This window comes from Anolis carolinensis, chromosome 1 (genome assembly GCF_035594765.1).
Source record: "Anolis carolinensis isolate JA03-04 chromosome 1, rAnoCar3.1.pri, whole genome shotgun sequence".
Taxonomy (NCBI): Eukaryota; Metazoa; Chordata; class Lepidosauria; order Squamata; family Dactyloidae; genus Anolis; species Anolis carolinensis.
In genome coordinates, this window is record NC_085841.1 from 320,729,031 (window position 1) to 320,743,528 (window position 14,498).

Below are 14,498 nucleotides of genomic sequence, written 5' to 3' on the forward strand. Positions count from 1 at the left end.
CAGCTTCCAGCTTCCTGAGGGTACGCTTGATTCCGGCCACAGGGGGAGCAGCTGCTTCATCATCCACTGCGATGGCAACTTCCTCATTTCAATGGCGGATGGATTATTTTTATTGTGTCGTAAATTAGCCTCCCCACATAAAAGTGGTACCTAAATTTCCTACTTGATAGATGCAACTATCTTTCGGGTTGCTTAGGTCAGCAACGAGCAGGGGCTATATTTTATTTTTAATTGTTGGGTGCTTACCCCAACACGGGCTGGCTTCGAACTCATGAGCTCTTGGTCATAGTGATTTATTGCAGCTGGCTGCTAACCAGCCTGCACCACAGCCTGGCCCCGATATCCCACCTTGTTTATAAAATGGGACACAAAGTAGCTTACATTGCAGTGGGTCCTTGGTATCTTCTGGGGTTTGGTTCTAGGGCTTCTCTTCCAACTTCTGTGGATACTTAAATCTGTGTACATCCAAGAATTTCATAGGATGTTGCCATGGCAACTAAAGCACAGCATTGTTTGTCTTGTCTTTGTTCTATGTTAAAAGGCATTGAATGTTTGCCTATATGTGTAATGTGATCCGCCCTGAGTCCCCTTTGGGGTGAGAAGGGCGGAATATAAATGCTGTAAATAAATAAATAAATAATTGTGTTATCATTATGTAGTGGGAAAGAGCTTCAGTTCTCTCCAGACAGCAAACTATATTTTTGTGCATAGTTCCCTGTGTACCATTGTATCCATTTTATCATACCATGCCTTGTATTCAACCTATATGATTTTCTTGCATGCAGTAATAAGGTTATCATTACTTATATTGTTTTCTTTACAGAGTTGACATGTAGTGTTCTTAGTTTTAAAAAAATTCTATTGAATTGATTCTATTTGCCTGAAGCATTTACTCTTGACCCACAAGTAAGTAACCCCACCTACAGCTGAAAGGTCAAGCCCATGAGGCTGGGGGAGGGGGGGAGTTGAATGTCTCCTTGAAGGAAGCCTGCAGTGGTGGGGGCTATTTGGTTTCATGTGGGAGGGGTGGTGTCGAGCCTACTTAAGGCTGATCCACACCTTCTTCCAATGTTAACTCATGACCCATCCTTCTATCCTATGGACAATGTGAGTACAGATTGGTCACATTAGGGCCAGGTAGGAATTTTTTTCCTTCAAGGTTTCTTGGGGGGGGGCTACCCCACAGTGTTTCAGAGATATGTGGCAATTGGCTTAAGGTGGTTCATTTAAATAGGTCATCAGATAAATGTCTTCAGATATCCTGATAGGCACCATGGCACCCACCTTTGTGGATGAAGGGTGGACTCCCATAGCTATCTTTCTAGGTTCTGTGGCTCGAGGTGCTGTAAATTGTGAATTCCTCTTGAGGCTGCAATGAAGGTGTCTCACTCTTTAAAAATCCTGAGGTTTGGGAGGGAGCACCTTCAAGATGGCTTTCCACTTTAGATTGTCCAAGGACACAGCTATAGCCCTCAGGAACTTGGTGCTAGTACAAGGAAGGGCCTTGGGGGTGGTCAACAAAAGTGACACCTGGGAGAAGGATGTTTCCCACCAGATGACTAGCAACAAAGTGTTTATTGATTACAAGTTCTTTTCCCTGACAGGTTAACTCAGTTTGCTGGTTTTCCCAGAAGTTATAGGAAATAAATAAATAGGTCTTAAAATTGCCCTTTAGCTCCATGTTTTGTGTCAGGTCTCTTTATTTTGGGGTGGGAATTCAACACAATCTTCAATTTCTTTTTATAGTGTTTCATTTTGTATCAATTTTCAGATGATCCCCTTCTCATTTATTTTCTTTTTCTGCTGGTTTATTTTATCAGGCTTTATTATACTGATTGTCTTAAATTTTGTCCACCCTCCCAAATATGTGTAATTTCTATCACAACTGAGGCTTTTAGATGTTATTTCCACTGAGGAGTTCTACTCCTTCTTATATAACCACTTCACTTCTTTTTATTGTTATTATAGCACATTTATCAATTCCTAATTCCACTAAAGTTTCTTCATTAAACATTCTTATGCATTGTATAGGGGTTTAATCTGAGGTGGGAATTTTCTATATGACTATAAAATCAACTATACAAAATACATACCGCTTAATTTGATATTTCATATCCTTGATTTTTTTCCCCTTCAGTATTACTGAGAGTGGTGCTACTGCAATAATGAGTCCAAAGAAGACAAGGAGTCACCCTGAAAAAAGTCAAACATAATATTAATTTGCCGAATTGTTCATTTACTGTTAACATAGGGCCCCATAATTTAATTAACACTGAATAGGATTTTCTGATGTTTTTGCTGATTCCTAAAAAAGTAAGCACTTTTCAATGCAGGTATGTGGCAAAGAATCAAATGCTTTTTGTAGTAAATTGGTGCTATGTACAGATTTGTTGTCATCTTTTATATTGTTTCAGTAACATTTTATCAATTAATAGTCAATCTTTTGTTCCTTGAGAATTGGGGCAATTAGCTTTCTGCTCTTTGGGATAAAGAGAATTCTCAATTAAATGGGACTGGACTGAACTAGCTATTATTCCAGTTAATAATTTAAACATTGTTGGCAAACAGGTAATTGGATAGTAATTTGCTGGAACAGCTCCTTTCCCCCCTCATCTTTCATAATCAGTAGTGTTCTTCCATTTGTCATCCTGTTGTCAATAAAAGTGGTTTGCAATAAGTTGTTAAACTGCTGTGCTAACCTCTGATGAAGGTTGGTTAGATTCTTCAGCTAAAATCCATGAGCTTCATTTCTTCATTATCTGACCAGTCCTTAACTTTCTTTGCTTGCTTAGCAGCTTTTCTTGTTGTAGTTACATCTTCCATCTCTCTGGGTTTTAGTCGTAGTTCCACATTTTTAATCTGGATGGGATTTTTCTTACACATTTTTGGTTCATGGCACTATTTCTTCTGCTCCATATCATCCTTGTTTTTTACTTTCCCCATGAAGGAATTTGTGAAGTTATTATTTTGTGTTAATGTGTCTTCAAGTCATCTTGTATGGTGACTCCTTGGATTTTATAGGGTCTTCTTAGGCAAGGAATACTCAGAGGTGGCTTGCCATTGCCTTCCTTTGAATATAACCTACTGTACCTTGTATACTTTGTTAGTCTCCCCTCCCAAGTACTAAGTAGATCTGCCCTGTTATAGTAAAATGGTGTGCCATATATAAAATGGCAAAATCAAGGCTTGCTTTTTAGATTGATTTTGTTTAAATATTTTAAAGCCATGGATGGTTGAACCCATAGATGTGGAATCCATGGATATGGAGGGACACCTGTATTGTGATTTTTTTTCCCCTATAAGATTTTAGATCAACTACATTTGGCTTGGCACTTCATTGCCTGATTGAATGCCCCTTTCTGTATATGCCTATATGTTCCTCTCAGAAGATCAAAAGGGTCTCCCTCTTTCTTCATTCTGGGAGACACAACATAGATTCAGGAGATTTGCAGGATTTTTCAAAGGTAACACTGATTGAATCATTCCAGAAGGCAAGAATGACGTTTGTAGATAGTCAATATTTCACAGGAATACAACAGGACAATACTTTATAAACAGCATCTTGGTCTCCCTATGAATGTCCCTATCAAATGTTCTCTGCTTCATTTGAAAACATGTTGTACTCAAGGAGCTGAAACAGTGTTGTATTTGGGCATCAGTGTTGGTTTTATGGAGAGGTGGCTGCCTAGGCAGACAAATGTCAGCATTCTGGAAGAAGCAAAGACCACCAGCACTGAAGCCAAGATTTTTCACCATCAACTTCGCTGGACTGGCTACATTGTCCAAATGTACGATCACTGTCCCAAAGAAGTTACTTTACTTTCAGCTCAAGAATGGAAATCGGAATATTGGTGGACAACAAAAGAGATTTAAAGATGCGCTTAAATCTAACATTTAGAAATGTAGAATAAACACAGAGAACTGAGAATCCTTGGCAATTAAGTGTTCTAACTGGAGGTCAGCTGTTACCAACAAGCACTATGGAGGCACTGACAGAGGGCGAAAGGGAGAAAGGAAGGCTCATCAAGCAACCCTTGTCAGGACTGTATTTCTTCTGGAAATCAATTTCCTCACTGCAAAAGACCATGTAGATCTGGTATAGCTCTCTAGAGTCAATTATGGACCCACCACCAAGACTGTAAACATGGAAGACAACCATAGTCAGCCACAAGTGATCACCTAGGATGACAAATCACAACATAAATTGATTTTTTTGTTAATGGCATCCAATTTGTGTGGTGCTCTCAATAGAAAGACTTGTCTTGCATCTGTATTGATAGAATAATAGAATAATAGAGTTGAAAGAGACCATATGAGCCATATAGTCCAACCCACAGCCATGCAGGAAAAGCGCAATAAGAGTATCCCCAACAGATGGTCATCCAGCGTCTGTTTAAAAGTTTCCAAGGAGGGATCTTCCATCACACTCCAAAGCAGAGAGTTCCACTGTTGAATAGCTTGTACGGTCAGGAAGTTCTTCCTAATGTTTAGGTGGCATCTCCTTTCCTGTAATTTAAACCCATTGCTCCGAGTCCTAGTTTCAAGGGCAGCAGAAAACAAGCCTGCTCCCTCTTCCTTATGAAACCATTTCACAGACTTATACATGGTTATCATGACACTCTTATAATACTGGTTAAGGTTGCTCAAATTCTACCAGGCACAATTTATTATCATTCTCTGTTATTGATGCTTACTGAATTCTTTATTTTTCTTTGTTTCCTTAAGTCACTTATGTGATTAATTAGCATTTCTTGTTATTTATTACTTTTTAGTCCTTACCTCCTTTATACAGAAGATATTGTGGCTTTTAGCTCTGCTTATACATCACAAATTATACCCAGCTTAGATAATACATTTTATAATATAATAGCTTGATTGTCATTGTGCCATTTCACAAAAAAATTAAATGCATTCCCCGGCACATACCACAAAACAACACACACATCCCTCCACATCCCAACCACCACCACATAGCCCCCAAGGCCACACCAATGTGAAACCATAAAAAGACAAGTAAACATAATACATCAACTAATAAGCATAGTAAGTACTATTTTTCTTTTTAAAAACAATTTGAAATGGTTTTTGTATAAATGGCAAGTCAAGACAGAGGGAGTAGTCTAGTGGCACCTGTACATTTATTTTAGCACAAGCGTCTATGAATTTCAGTTCATTTCTTTGATTGTAATGGAGAAAAGAAACCTTAAAGCCCAACTTTGAGGCAAACTCCTAGACAAGAAAGCTTTTCTACATAGATTGTAATTTACAAGGTGAACCTTTCTTTTGAAATTTCTTAATACTTAACTAGCTTGTCTTTCACATCTAATGTTTTGTTTTAAACTTTTTTATTGCCAGTGATGATAATAAAAGGATCAACGAGTCAGTTTCCTTTCATTTCCATCTTCTCTAGTACAACATGTACTCCAATGAGTCATCTCCTACTGATATACGACACTCTATAGGTACTTGTGATTATCACCTATGCATACAAGTAATACAAACCTGTTCTTTTTTTAATGAGATACCATGTGCACCAGCCTCTGTACCACTCTTTCTGCTTTTAGAACCAAACTGGCAATTCTCGTTTTGAATAGCTTTAAAATTGCTCATAGCAATCAATGACAACTGAGGCATCACTAAAGAATTTCTTTTATCTCCCAAGCTCCAATTTAGATCAGTCATTAAGCTTGAGTAAGCTTGAGCTGTCAGAACATTTTCCCTCATCACATGCTCCAAGCACAAAAAGTCAACTTCAAAATCAAATTTGTTTTCTTTCTTACTCCACTTTGTAATGGTTTAGAATGAACAATAAACGTAACTGAAATCGTACTGTCAATCTTTAGGAAGTAAGGAAACAGTGCTGGCTTTTTATTTGAGCAGGACTGTGGTAACTTTCATTCATTTTTAATATCTATCCATCTATCTATCTCTATTATCTAGATATATCTAGCTATAGTCTGTCTGTCTGTCTATCGAATCTATCAATCCCTTCTTTCTCTGTGTGTATTCCTTCATCTTTTTAGCAATATATTTACTGATACATTTCAGTGTGACAATCTGTCACTTACTGAATTTGGGTTGAAGTAAAATCAGTGAAACAAAAGAGAATTAGTGAAATAATAATTCAAACATCTGTCTTTTTTATCCCTATAAAGATTAGAGAACTTGGCCTGAAATTAAAAATGGTAAGATGCAACACCTGATCTTCAATTGCACTGAACCAGAATAATATGAAAATTCATTGATTTCTTCCTATTGACCCCAACAAGACCAAAGCGATTCCTTTTCAAATTTTGATCTAACTCATTCCTTTTTGTAATGATAATTTAAAAGAGACATATACAAAAAATGAAAGATGAGACATCTCACCAAAGAGGAATTCACATGGGTAACCTGTACATGTAGGAAGAAAGGCAGGAAAACTAAAATTCAGATTGTTAGGAAGGTTAGGAATACAGTAGAGCCCCGGTTAACCGAGTTCCAGTTAACCGAGATCCGCTTTATCTGAGGTGCCACTGGGGGTGTCCCTTCCTCTCCTTCTCTCAAGCTCCCTTTGCTCGAGAGAAGGAGAAGGAGAGGGAGGAGGAAGCGCCCTGGAAGCACCCCGCATTTCCCTCTCCTCTCAAGCGAAGGGAGAGCGAGAGAAGGAGAGGGAGAAGGAGAGGGAGGAGGAAGCACCCTGAAGCACCCCTCAGAGGGACAGGTGTCCCTCCGAGAAACAAGGAGCATGCCACGGGTTTTCCTCAGCCAGGCCATTGCTGGAGGAAACCCCCTCCTCCAGCAAGGGCCTGGCTGAGGGAGATCCGGGGAGATGTCCCTCGGCGAGCCCTCACCCTATCCGAGCTGTTTGGTTATCCGAGATGGGGCCCGTCCCTTTATCTCGGATAACCGCAGCTCTACTGTATTAGTAATTTTAAAGGTAGGGTTGGCGGTGCTTGCTGTAAGAGGAATAAAAAGGAAATAGCATCACTGGAAAGGATGGTGAAATGCTAACAGGAAAGAGAGAAGGTAAAACTTCTCAGCACCTTCTTTGCCTCACTCATTTCAAAAGGAAAACAGTGTTCCATCTATAGAAAACAGAACAAATGAGGTGGTGAAGTGACTAGTCTAGAATACTGTATTTACTTGTGTATAAGTCTAGAAGTTTTAGTCAAAAAAACAACCCTCCAAAAACTGGATCAACTTATGCATGGGTCAATGTAAGTACCCTAACTCTTATTAAAAAAGAACCATACTCTTCTCTGAGTAGAGATCTCTAATCCTAGAATAACCTAAAAGAAGCACTTTGCCTCTGTACTCCTGCATGGCAGAGGGTTGGACTGGATGGCTTTTGTAGTCTGTTTCAACTCTGATTCTATCCAAAGTCACTTCCAACCTTGTTGAATCCTTGAGCAGGAAAATGGTGGCACACAGTAGAAGTGGTTGGTGCTCTTTTAGGTTCTAAACTCCTGCTTTTTACTACTCTGTCAGCAAAGGAGATGGTTCCTTTTTTGATAATAGTTAATACTTTACCTTAACTTTTATATTGTTAAAAAAGGAAACCCTTCCCTTTTCTGAGTGATGAAAGGCCTTTTCGAATGCCTGGGTAGTCAAATGACAGCAGCAGCAGTCAAGGACAGCTGCTCCCCCGAGGTAACTCTGAAGCTTTCTACATTCCATGGAATGACTTTCAATCATATCAAAAAACTTGAGTTTGATCCCCAAACTTGCCTTTGACTTATATATGAGGTCAACTTATACATATATAAATAAAGTAAACATAGTCAAGGGATTCTTTAGGTACTGAAAGACTGCATTCAAGGGAGCTTGAATATAAAATCTCAGAGCCATTGTCAAAAATCTTTGAAAATTTGGGAAGAAGGTCTTCCTCCAGAATACAGGCAGAAGGAAAATGTTGCTCCCATTTTCAAGAAGAGGAAAAAGAAGACCTGAGCACATACTGACTGTTCAGCTTGATGATACTAGGAAAGTTTTTGGAATAGATTGTTAAACTATCAGTATGTGAGCACATCAAATTGAATGTTGTGATCACTAAGAGTCAGAATAGGATTCTGAGAAAGAAGACATACTATATTAATCTTCTTTTTCTGATAGTCACAAGCTTGCTAGTTTAAGAGATCTTGATTTCAACCATTCTGTTGAAGAAATCATATTATTTTAGAATCATACCTGGAAGGGATGACAAGGACCATTTAATCCAACCCCACTGTTAAACAGTTGCACCATGCCTAAAATGCTTAAGGACCTCCAAAGATTTCTTAGTATTCATCACTCTCCAAGGCAATCTATCCCACTGTTGAACATCTCTTACAGTAAATTAAAAAAAAAATCTGGAGTTCAGGTGTCATCTTTTTTCTTGTAATTTGAATTCATCATTTTGTGATTTAGTCTGCTGAGCAGCAGAAAACATGTTGGCTCCAAATTCTACATGACATCCCTTCAGATATTTAAATATAACTGTCATGCCATCACAGTCTACTCTTCTCTTGGCTAAGCTAAATCTCCCAAAGGTGTTCCTCTTAAGGCTTGGTTTACAGACCTTTGATCATCTTGGTTGCTTTCCTCTGGACATGTTCCCCTTTGATGTTATAATGGACCAAACCAATGAATACTCCCCAATGATTCAGCTTCATACTGGAGAGAAGTAAATAGTGCCTTGACCCCAAGATTTTGCCTTGGGACCAGTACTGTTCAACATCTTTATAAATGGCTTGCATGATCGAAGAGAGGGCATACTTATCACATTTACATATGGCACCAACTTAGAAAAAGTAGTTGATATTCCAGAGGGACAGATCATAATTCAAAATGACTTTAGAGGATTGACAAACTTTGCAAAAACAAAATGCATTTGACCAAGGACAAATGTAGTATTGCTCACTGAATACTTGTGCAAGGAAAATGACACTCACAAGAATAAGATAAGTGATACCTACTCAAAAACAATATATATGAAAGGGATCTTAGTAGACTACAATCTAAACAAGAATTAACAATGTGATGCAGTAGTCAATAAAGCAACTGGAATTCTAGGCTGCATTAATCTAGTCTAGGTGACTAGATTAAGGGATGTGATAGAACAAGTCTATTTTGCTTTGGTCAGATTTCACATGGAATACTGGTATTTAGTTCTGGGCATGCTAATGTTTCAGAGACTAGAACAAGAATCAATTGATTCAGATTACAGAAAAAGAGATTTTACATAAACAAGAAGAACTTTATAACAGCTGTTTGACAAAGAAATAGATTGGCAGGTAATTGACTCTTCTTTGAGGTCTTTAAACAGGGTTTGGGTGTTGCTTTCTTATGTGTGCTCTATTTGCACATTCCTGCATGGGAGGGGTTTGGACAAGATGATTATTGTGGGCCTTTCCCATTCTGGAATATCAAAAGACCGAAAAAAGACAAAACTTACTGACAGCAATACTACAACCTTATGGCAGACTCAAAGAGTTTTCAGTGCAATTCAATTATTCTAAGACTTCAATCAGTGGAGTAGAAACCAAGAATGGAACCGCAGGGTGCTGGGCTTATGGCGGTTTGAACATGGGACTATGACTCTGAAGGTATATAGTCTCCCTTTCCAGGACTCAAGAAGGGGATTGACAACCTGAGATGTACCTAGAGAAGGGCAACTAAGATACTAAAACGTCTTGAAATCAAGCCATATGAAAAACAACTGAGGGAGCTGAATGTGTTTAACTTGAAAAAGCGAAAATTGAGATGTGATGTAATAGCCATCTTTAAATATTTGAAAGGATATCTTGTAGGAGATGGAGAAAACTTGTTTTCTGGTACTCCAGAGACCAAAACATGAAAACAAAGAATTAGAGTGACAAGAAAAGAGATTTCATCAAAACATTAAGAAGAATGTATTGACTGTAATATCTGTTTCACAGTGGTAAAGACTGCTTCAAAGGGCGGTGGGAATTTCTTTGGGGGTCCATAAACAGAGGTTGGATAGCCGTTTCACAGGATTGCTTTAATTTCATGTCTCTGCATCCCACAGGGTTGGACAAGATGCCCTTTATAGTTCTTCCAACTCTATGATTCTGTGTATGTATAGCCTGATAAAAGAGAAAACAAAAACAGAACACACACAACCTGTACTACCACATGAAGGTATCCCTCTCCCACTCAATCCTGTAAAAGAAATGGAAAATGAAAGGAAAAAGAAGAAGAGCAACATAAGCTTGTTTGGGAATTGTGAGGTGGAGAGGGGGAGGGAAGTGGATAGGAAAAGAATCATACTTTTGCCATGCAACTCCTGATATCAGGATTGCAGCAGAAGGGACCTAATGCACAAGAGGCACAGGTGGGAAAGCAGCATTTGGGAGAGCCACTGATGAGTTTTCCCATCACTGAAAGGGTGTGCAGTATTAGAAACTGAGATAACAGGACATATATGATGTCATATGATAAGGACAGGCCAAATACGCTATTGCCCACAATAGTAATTTATCAGCATTGTGTGATAAAGTCCTAAGAGCAGACACCCCACCCATTGCCAAATCTCCTTTGTAGCTTAATAAATCATATCCCCCTTCTCAGTCACAGAATGGCAGTGGCAACAGCAGTAGCCTCTCATCTGGCTCACATCCTCCCACAATGTTTAGCAGCCTAGCCTCTAAGCAGGCAGGAGGATTAGAGAGGTTTATAAACAGGGTCACCATTTTAGTAGGGAGGCCAATGATATTTCACTATGTGGGAAAAGATATAGGGGAGGAGGAGGGGGAGGAGAGCAATTTTCTGTGAGGCTGAAAGGTCAGCTCTTGGATGTACTCAAAATTGCATGGCAAAGCAGAGCATTTTGAGAGTGTTTCTTGTGATTACTTTTTTATACCTCATAGCAGCTATAACGCAGGTCAATCTGCGAGGTGGGAAAGGCTGTGGCTGCCAGAGCTATATCACTTTTAAAGTGAAGGAGGAAGTCCTATCAGGCTGTCTATTACATACTGAGAATGTAATATAGGGAAATGGAAGCTGGGGTGATAAGTGCAGCATTTTACCATGTGCTCTTATAAAACTTAGAGACAGTTCATAGGATGCTGGTAGAAACTGAGGAGAAAATAACAACACATTGTTGCCCTCCATAGATTAACTCTGCCATGCAATTTGCTCAGTGCACAAAATCTAATGAAATATGAGGGTACTATCTATACTAAAGGAGTTTGATACTACTTTAATCCTGGGATTTGCAGTTTGCCAAGGCAATTGTCCTCCACAGAGCTCTCATTCCTTGCACTAGTAGCTGTCTACGAGGGATACATCCCAAGATTCCATAGGATGAGGTGATGATATTTAAATTGGTATCAAACTGATACACTCTAGACGCAGTGGGGAAAATGGGGAAAGAGTCCTTCTAGAAACCTTCCATACTGTGGAATTATAGCAGTTTGAAAACACTTTAACTGCCATGATTCCATTCTATGGAATCCTTGGGTTTCTAGTTTGTTGTGGCACTACACATCCCAATGTTCCATAGCATTACATCATGGTGGTTAATGTGGTGCCAAACTGCTATAATTCAGTGTTGTTGATTTAGCCATAAAATATAATCTTTCTTCATAAACAGCAAGAATCCTGTTCAACTATTCTGTTGCCCAGTTTAACAATCATGCAAGCGGCCATGCAGACTAGGTTCTTTTACTTCATCCCACATGATTAGAAAGGGTTGGGAATTGTAGTTTTGCCCTTTAACTTTGCAACGTCCTGTTTGGAAATTAGACAAATGATTTTCCTACCCCCATTGCATGTTTTCCGCTGTTCTGCTTTCTTTACAGATTATCTGTTTTCCTTTGCATCACACGGGAGAGATATTTCTCCTCTCACTGACCCTCTACCATTTTCTTTTTATTGAAAACATCAGTGGGATTTCTTCTCTTTGCAAGCAAAACGTTGACAGAATAAAATAAATGACCGTTCTTTCCTCCACAGTCCCAAAACAGTGGCTATTAGGAGTCCAACAATATCTGGAGTCCCATGTTTGCAGATCACTACTTTGGGATAGTGGAATATTGGTACCAAATAGTAAAACCTTACTATGTCTTTTTTTTATAAGCCAGTCCCCTTATGCCTCCTTATTATGCAGATTCTGAATAGCTGTGAATAATAAAAATGATTATGAAAAAACTGATATTTTACAAAGAGTGTTACCCATCCAATGAAGAGTACAGCTTAAATACTCGAATGGCTCCAGGTCCCTTCTGAGCTTGTAGTCCATCTACATTGACATTGTAATGCAGCTTGGAACCAGGTTGGGAGGAACCAGTTTCTCCATGTGGATTATTAGATTGACAGGTCTGGAGCTGATTTGAGGCCAGGTGGGTAAACATGGAACCTGGCCTCAGACCACTCTGCAGGGATTCTCTCTCCCCACATTTCCAAGGGAGAGTTGCATAAGGGTCCCAGAGGTGGGGAAAAGGGGAGAAAATGATAGTAGCAAAGGCTGGGACACTTTTTCAGGACCCCCTTGTTTCAAATTTTCAAAAGTGCTTCAGCAAGGGCGGGTGTCTACAATGAGCTCCACATTCTGCAGATCAAATTTCACCCTGCTATCTGGGATACAGTGGGATCAGCTGTAGCGCACTCAAGGGCTCAACTTGGACTTTCCTGCAACTTTCTTGAATGTGCTGCATGCCCTTAAGTATGTGGACATTTTGGTTTCAAGTCATCTTGATGCTGCATTATAATGTCAGTGTACATGGGCCTTTGGAAGTTATGCAGAGTCAGGCTTAGTTAGCATCTAGATAAGAGGACCACCAAGGGATAGAAGTTGTTGTAAGCTATATTTCTGAGGAAGGTAAAGGTGGATCACCTTTGGCTGCTCTTTGCCAAAGAACACTCTATGAAATTCAAGTGATGCCCATCAGATAACTTGAAGGCATATACATGGCATACAATGAAACAATATAATGGGAAAAACTGGGTCACATGCTTTAAAATATTAGCTTTGATATTATTTTGACAGAACATTTTGCTAGGAAATAGAATATGATCTTCAAAATCAGGCTCCAACTCTCCCTTCTGCTTTCACATCAAAATCTCATTAGGCATGTGTATTAGGCAGGCTATATATGTCTTATCTGTAAAATGCATTACATGAGATTTAAGAATAGGAGATCAGAATTAAATTCTTACCACCTTAAGTTGGTTTATACTGTGCAGTATTATAAACTGTAATTCTGTAATGCAAAAAATTAAAATATTTAGAAAAAATAAGGTGACATAAGGATATTAAGATTCAATTAATTTTTATTTAAATCAATTCACACGTAGTTATCCTCATGCTATTCATCATCTCTAAAAGTACATGTGATTTAGACTCATGTCTAAAAAAAGGATTACTCATAGTTACTAAAAAAGAAATTCTCCACATTACAGTTAATCTTAGTGACTAATACTCTCCAACAATATTCAGCAGGAGATTAAGAGCACAGTTGGAAAGTTAAACTTGGGGGAAACTTTAAAACAATTCTTCAGGCTGCTAAAGCTTAATGTAAACCAGGCAATCCATTTATTAGTGATAAAAGTGAGAAGTGAAATAGATTAAGGGTGCATTGATACTGCAGAGTTATAGCAGTTTGACACCACATTAAGTGCTGTAGCTCCGTCCTGTAGAATCCTGGGATTTGTGGTTTTGCAGGATCTTTCTCTTTCCCTACCAAAGAATGATGATTCACTAAATTACAAATCCCATAATTCTATTGGATAGAACTATGGCACTAAAAGTGGTTTAAGACTGGAATTATTCCACAATACAGATGCACTGAATTTGGTTGTTGTGGAGTAAGGTTATTGTTGAGTGCCTTTGAGTTTATGATCATGTTGAGTTTATGATTGATGGCAACCATAAAGTGAAAATATCATAACTTTTTTTTGCATGATTTGTTCAGATAGAGTTTTCCATTGCCTTCCTCTGAGGAAGAGATTGTGTGTGTGTGGTTTGCCCAAGGTCAACCAGTGTGTTTCCAGGGCTGAACTCTGGTCTCCCATGTCACCTCCCACCCACCTGTGATCAAACTATTACACCACATTGGTTCTTACGTAGTATGTGCATGAATTAAACCAATGCACAGATTTGTCTCTCCTGTTTTGGGGTCATATCTTTCCCCCAATATGTGGGCCAACTCCATAGCAAGCTCAAATGCCTCTTTTTCAACTTCAGTCCCTTTCAAAGTGATGACAAGAGGTAACATTGTATCACTTCCTATCACCATTTGAACAGGTCCGCAAAGGAAAATGGAGGTATTTGGGGTTTGTGTAGGGGCCTGAAGTGGTTTGGTGATATTTTCCGGTGTCTTCGTGTATCTCTATGGACTTCTACATGGTTTTGAGGAAAGCATGCACAAAAGGTGTCCCTTTCTGCAAAACAAAATCGGAATTGGTGGATTGGTGGAGGTTTCAGGGGCCAAATGATTCTCACTCTTCCCTTACTAGTGACATAGGACCCCATCAGTCCCCTGAATCAATTTGCCAGCCTCCAAGGTGAATTGGTG

General features: G+C 39.0%; 1 long non-coding RNA gene across 2 annotated transcripts in view; it reads right to left on the reverse strand.

Annotated features, from left to right (window-relative positions):
- LOC134295483 (uncharacterized) overlaps positions 1–14,498 on the reverse strand; it is a 53,740-nt gene that overhangs the window by 24,365 nt on the left and 14,877 nt on the right. The window contains exon 1 of one of the 2 annotated variants that reach the window (XR_010002076.1): positions 2,094–2,995. The exons of the other annotated variant lie outside the window; for it this stretch is intronic. This is a non-coding gene — a long non-coding RNA (uncharacterized LOC134295483). Of the gene's footprint in view, positions 1–2,093; positions 2,996–14,498 lie in introns of those variants that run through there. 2 annotated transcript variants of the gene reach the window in all.